This window comes from Eublepharis macularius, chromosome 1, assembly GCF_028583425.1.
Source record: "Eublepharis macularius isolate TG4126 chromosome 1, MPM_Emac_v1.0, whole genome shotgun sequence".
Lineage (NCBI taxonomy): Eukaryota > Metazoa > Chordata > Lepidosauria > Squamata > Eublepharidae > Eublepharis > Eublepharis macularius.
Genome location: NC_072790.1, coordinates 110,399,918 through 110,406,873, shown reverse-complemented (window position 1 = coordinate 110,406,873; position 6,956 = coordinate 110,399,918). Strand labels below are relative to the sequence as shown.

At 40.3% G+C, this 6,956-nt stretch overlaps 1 non-coding gene across 1 annotated transcript; it reads left to right on the top strand.

Moving 5' to 3' along the window:
* The first annotated feature begins 521 nt into the window (after window positions 1-521).
* On the top strand, window positions 522-593 carry TRNAE-CUC (transfer RNA glutamic acid (anticodon CUC)). The gene has a single exon. It is a non-coding gene; the product is annotated as a tRNA-Glu (tRNA).
* Window positions 594-6,956: the final 6,363 nt, after the last annotated feature.

The following is a 6,956-nucleotide window of genomic DNA, read 5'->3' as shown; positions in this document are numbered from 1 at the left end:
TTAATAACCAACAAAAGAAAGAGACTCAACGGGCCATAGAGATTTGGGGCAAAGGGGCTCCTTCGCCCTCTTGCGATTGGCTTCTGTATCTCGCCCAAAAGGTAATCGGGAATCCGCGCTCTCGTCTTTCTCGGTCCATAAAGTCAAAGGGCCGAGATAAGAGGAGATAACGAGTCAGACTCTCTGTCAGGAGGACTCACTCTCGCGGTGTTTCCAGATCCGCCGGCTGAGAAGCTCGAAGGAATGGGTGGAAACGTTTCCCTCCGGGCAGGCCTCCCCCTACTTCTTTAAAACAGCCGCTGACGACCCAATCGCGCGCTCTTTCTGTCGGGTGTAGGTGGGGCTAATATTATGTAGGGTGTTGTAAAACCTGCCTACTAAAAGGGTTGTTGATCAGTTAATTTTTTTTCAAGGGGTGGGGTGAAATAAGATACATAAATAAAAAAGAAATTACAAATAATTGTAGAGGAAGCCAACAGAAAACTTCTTAGAAAGACGATAGGAAAAACAAAGTATGAAGTTCCCTGGTGGTCTAGTGGTTAGGATTCGGCGCTCTCACCGCCGCGGCCCGGGTTCGATTCCCGGTCAGGGAAGATCTTTTTAACTGCTCCTGGTGGTTTTTCTTTCTGATTACAATTTACCCGGATGTTAAACTACAAATTATTGTATATATAATGAACATTTGCTTTATTTAAAAGGTGTCGGGGGTCAAGACGGGGCTGTTTGCATCACTCTTTGTTTTTATTTAATGTGCAACTTGTTATTTTACAGATCGCGCGCTTTTTTCCCTGTCGCTCGTGCTGCTGTTTCTTTTTCCGCAGCCACGCAAAAGGATCCAGGTTTTCCGCGGAAGCGTCGCCTATTTAAACTTGTCTTGCAGTTGTTAAAAGCAGAGAGATGCAGGACCGGTTTTGAAAAACTGGTAACCGATTGTACTGCCTCGCTGATTAGCTGTGGCAGGCACTTTCTGAAGCGGACGCAAAACCGAACCAAAAGTGCACTTAGAATCGCAAGCTTTGAACAAGTCCCTGTGTCTTCAGAATTGGCTTGGTCTATGGGCAGTAGCAAACAAGTGATAAATAACGAAGAGCAGAACCAGCTAAACAGACCATGTTAAGGTTGTGTTTTTTTCTGGTCGGTTGGCAACCATAGCCAACTGCACCACTTATTCAAAAAAACTGTTTCTTTCTAAATGATCCATTACTCCTAAAGACATCGCAAAATAAAACAAAGAATATAATCAAAGTGTTGGAAATAGCAGAACACAGAGGCAACATTTTATCACATGTGATTAGGGTTGCCAGCCTCCAGGCAGTGGCTGGAGATCTCCCGGAATTACAACTGGTCTCCAGGCCACAGAGATCAGTTCACCTGGAGAAAATGGCTGCTTTGCAGGGTGGACTGTATGGAATTATGCCATGCCAAGGTCTTTTCCCTCCCTTAACTCCACTTTCTCCAGGTTTCTCCAGGTTTCACCCCCCAGATCTCCAGGAATTTCTCAACTTGGAGCTGGCAACCCTACATGTGATGGCCAAGCAAAAAAGCAAGAAAATATTGGATACAGATATATGAAGAAATGCAAAAGATATTAAAAGTAAAGTTTGTGATGGATCCGAAAAAACATGTAATTGAATATCTTACCAAGTAATATTACAAAAATACACAGTGAATTATTTAAGTATATGCTGATGGCAGCAAAAGTAATATTCGCAGCAAAATGAAAGGAAGTAAAATATACATATTTGAAGAAATGGAATAATAAAGTGAATTAATATGCGACAATGGCAAAATTAACATCTTTTATACACAATAGACCAATTCCAGAATTTCAAGAAAAATGGAAAGATTTTTTTTAAAATTATATAGCTGAAAATCAAGATTAAAATTAAATTAAAACAATGACAGAAAGAAAGTCTTGGGTAATGCATATCAACAGATATGAAGATAGATAGAAAAGACAGAATAAAGGTATTTAAACAAATATTAAGTAAATTTAAGTAAGTTCTATAATGTACGATTTAATTATAAAAGATTATAGATTATGAAGTTTATGTTTGCATATTTGTAAAATGAAATAAAAAAGGGAGGAACCTCTTTCTTTCCTCCCTCCCCGGACTGAAAGTGCCCTGGACAATGTTTGTTTTATGAAGACAGGAGGCGCTCTGTTGGATCAAGTCATTCTCTTTCCTGCCTACAACAATCCCCTAAGCAGAACATGATGAAAGAAGGTCATTCCATACAAAGAATATATTCCCCTCTCATGTTGATTCAGGGTAATAGCAAACCATCATATATACATTTTTTAAAGCAAGAGATACACATTTCTAGTGAATACTATGATATAGCCTTAGTCCAATGAAGCACTGGTAATCAATTCAATTAACAAAAGTGCTTGAATGTCCATCAGAACATGATGTCAGGCCAGAGTTCCTTTGGGCCATGCATACGGAAGCCAGCTGAAATGGTTTCAGCGTAACAGCCAGGGCGTAACCTGTTGAGCAGTTTGCCACATGAATCTCTTGCATCATATGAATGGTTTCCTTGACACCGCTAGATTATCCAGTCAAATGTAGTTAATGGCATGGAACACCTTAATGTGATGAATAGGAATGTATGGCAAGCTACAGTTCCCATTTATTGCAACTATGTCATGAAACACAGAAGATGTTTCAGCTGGTTACCACACAGATGGCATAGGGTGGCTGCCCCTGTCTGTGTGTGAGTCAATTATTTAAATCCCTTAAGGTCTATATCTAAAAGGCATAACACATGCTGTGGTGGTGGGAACCCCTCCTTCCTCTTCTTTGATCTGTTGGCCAGAGAATAAGTGGGCACTGCCTGGTAAATGACTGTATGATGTGGTTACTCTGAGGATACTTTAACAAGTTATTTTCCAATTCTGGAGAGGATCAAAGTGAATTGCAGAGTCCCTGCCATAAAAGAGAATTCAAGGAGCAAATTACTGAAAACCACTGCACAGGTATTCCACCAGGGGGCATGCTAGTTCCATAGTCCTACTTTGCTGTAGAGAAAGAATTTGTAATACGCACGCATGCACTCTCAAAGCAACTAGGCAACCGATGCAATTAATATAGAATAATAAATAAATAAGCCTAAATAATGGGCCAGCTTATTGAAATTGAAACGAGCTGCTCCTAGCAACAGCACTGCCCTGCTTATCCTTCAACAAGGCCTGATCCAAGAGCACCTCTAAGCTGTTAACTTGATCTACAAAAGAAAACTTTTATCTAGGTCAGGTAAATCAACATTCTGCCTTCCCAACCAGCATCACCACCATCTTGTCTTGATTAAGCTTCATTTTGTTAACCATCAGTCACTTGACCACAGCCTCCAACCACTGGCTGAGGACCTTCACGACTGCTTTTGGAGATTTAGATAGCTGGATGTCATCCACATCCATCTCTCCTATAGAAACTCTCTGCTTCCTACCAGCAAGAAAAGAGCAAATCCAACCAGGGACTTGACTGTAGTTGATCCACCAAATATCACAGTCGACTGTGTCAAATGCTGTTAATAAATCTAACAGTATCAACAGTGACATTGTCCTTATCCAACCATAGTTGGAGATCATCCATCACAATAAAACAGAAGTTCAGTAGCACCTTGAAGACTAACACACTTATTCCAGCTTGAGCTTTTGTGAGTCACTTCTTTGCACCAAACCTCTCTCTCTGCTCTGAGTCATCCTCATATTTTCCTTTTTTCTGAAATGATTTCCTTCGAATAAGCATCTGAAGAAGTAAACTCTGACTTACACAAACTCTTGCTGGAATAAAGTAACACAGCTAATCCTCTGAAATTATCATCTGTAAAAGCCAGTAATACTGATTCAGTCCTGAATCTTGGCCTGAGGCCAGACAGAAATGGGTCAAGGGCAAATATATATTTGATTTGGCTTAAAACTGCAAAGCCATGCACCCAAAGGAGAAAATAAAACATGCTTCAGGTCATTTTTAACTAAGCAATTTTGTGTGTCATTTTAATTTATCTGAGTATGTAGTTTTTGTAGGATTGATGTATTCATGTCTATTTTGAAGTACTTTGCCTTACATGAAATGTCCCTAAGAAATGGGTTTATAAGAGGAGTCTTTCTTACTGTACCCTTCTCAGCTTTATGAATAATACATTAAAAGACACTTCATAGGTTTGCATAAAGGAGGGCTTGAGTTTGATCCCCACATCTCCAGTTAAAAGCATCTCAGCTGAACTGGGGGGGCTTTTTCTACCCGAGGCCTGGCAGAGCCATTGCTGTGAGTGGAGAGTATTGGATGCACCAGTGTGGCCTTAAGGCAACTGCCTATGCATTGGATATAGTCAGGCACTTGTCATGGACCTGGGCATCCTAACTGAATGCAATGACATGAGTGATGCTTGGGGACAAAAGCCATTTGTGGCAGAGAGACTGGTTTATGTTTCAAATTGGAGGGAGGTGTTGGTTACAATAGGCTACAATCCACTTCCTAAAATGCAGAGGAGGGGTCTAGTCCGTGAAATCTTCTGCAAGAATAAAAACTTGTTAGTCTTTGAGGGGTCCAAGACTCCTGTTTGTTTTTGCTGCAGCAGACTTACCTGGCTATCTTGCCATCATGAGTGAGCTTGCTGCTATTTTCCCAGTTACAGCAGAAGCACACGTGGGTATGTAGAACTGGACTAGAAATTGCACTTAACAGTTGAGCATCGTGGCTTAACACATCACAATGCTGGCAGCTGGAGCTAACCAGGGCTTTAAGTTGAGCCAGGGTTCAGCAGGGGCAAGTTCTGGAACCTATTTCAGACCTGGTGTATATTTAATAATAAATATTTAAGCATGTTTGAAGTGTTCCCAACTTGTTTCCACAGATCTTAGATTTGGGGAAAGGGTTTCTAAGTAAGAGAATGTTACTCCCAGACAGGCCTGTGCCACAACATCACCCATTTTGGTACCTAAGTACTACTGTGCAAGCTGTGGTGAGAACAGAGTTAAACCACCAAAAACACCTCAGGTGATATAGAAGGACAACATGTCCTAAAACCATGCAGGAATCCAGACTGGTAAAGGTCAAGATAAGCCTCTTTATCCAAGATCTGACATGCAGATAAGCTGGGATGTTTGGAGCCTTAGTGGCTTAGGAAGATTTCCTTTTTGTTATTTATTTACTTTATTTATAGTCCACCTTTCTCACAGAGATTCAAGGCAGATTACATATGGCTGGGACATCTAATAAACAATGCAATAGGTTTTGGAATTGCAGAAAATTGAAAAACAAGCAAAACAATGCTGAAATAGAATTAAAACAATTTAATGTGACACACTGAACCATGCAAAAATTACCTAGGAGCATACTTATAGCAACAGACAGCACCTAGTAGTATAGTCTACAGTCCCTGACTTCTCCAGATTAGAATACCCTTTCCAAGAAGAATTAAACGTATCACTTTGTTGCTATAGGGGACAGCTAAAATATTTTAATTCACTAAGCATTTTGATGCTAATCCTTCTTTTATGATGTCGTCTTTTTAAAAATTGGACGTTTTAAGTTTTTGTTACATTGGGATTTTATATTGTTTTCAGTGTGAACCATTTGGATCAATGTGAACTAGCAACTTACCGATTTTAAAATCCTGTTACCACGTTACAATTTTGCAGCTCTCTCCCTCCACCCAAAAGAAATTTTGGGGAAGCATGTATTGCTTTGTAAGCGATAAATATTAAACACTTATGGGATCTTTGTAACATCTGCCTATTCATAGCAGAGGGAAGAAGGCAAGCACCCAGACAATCCAGCTAGAAAGCAACTCAGGTCCTTCAAAAGCCACCAGCATGCAGAAATGGGCTCACCCCCTTCTCCTGCCAGATACAGACAAGACACCTGCAAGAACTCTTTTGTTTACTTCATTTCAGATGACATACACTTGGTCTGCAACTCTGACCCAAGAAGCACAATGGTATCAGTAGCCACTAGACATCAGTGCTAATTTGAGGAAGTTCTCCTCTAGAGAATGATCAACTACCTATTTTATGCTCCACGTTTTTCCTGTACAGCCAGTACCTTCATAGAGGAGGAAAACATGTGCCATGTACCACACAAGTGCCTCTGTGAAAGGCCAGGTGTTTAGAAGGATCTTCTGATCTCAACCATGTAATTCTCTAAGCTTGTAAGGAAATAATAGTTGTGTCTTTTGTTTCTAGAACACTTGGCAAAACAGTTAAGAGCTAGTGTGGCAGCAGTTTCCTAGCATTGTCTTGACAAAGATTACTTCATGGATTACATGTTTCTTCCACAGGCAACATTCTATGTGATGATCACACACGTTTGTATTTAACAGAAGTGTACACACAAAAGATGGGGCTGAAAAACAAAACAGTTACAGGGAACAACTGGGGAAAAATGATCTGAAGTTAGGCCCTTTTAAATTCCCGTTTTACCCAATGAAAAAAATAAGTATGTGCTAAATTGCTTTAAAATGCTAGAATTTAGCTGGCTCGTGCTTAATATTGATATTAGGTTTAGAAATTTTATTGTTAAATAATGTTCCAAATACTACAGCAGTTACCTCCTTCTGTGATTTCTTTTGTACAGAAGGAAAAAAGTCTAGAGTGAAAATGACCGCTTAAATGTAGGCTTTACATATTTCTGCCAAATTATTACTTCCGTTTTGTTTTCCTTGTGGCTCCGGCTACTGCTGTTGGGCATCCTTGGGTTTTGATGGTCACATCAAAGGGGCTGTTGTGGCATGAGAACTGGTCAATGTGAGCCAGATAATGCCTGGATTTATTACCAAGGTTGGTTCCCATGATTGTCAGTGGGCAGCAGGCATTGGTGTCGTAATCCTCATTCTCTTGGAAAAGCACATTGTGCTGTTAAAAGGTTTAATGGTTGAATAGTGATTTACTAATGTGACTCATTCTTATGGGTTTACTAGGTCCTGACAGAGGATGCCGTGGCAAACACTCA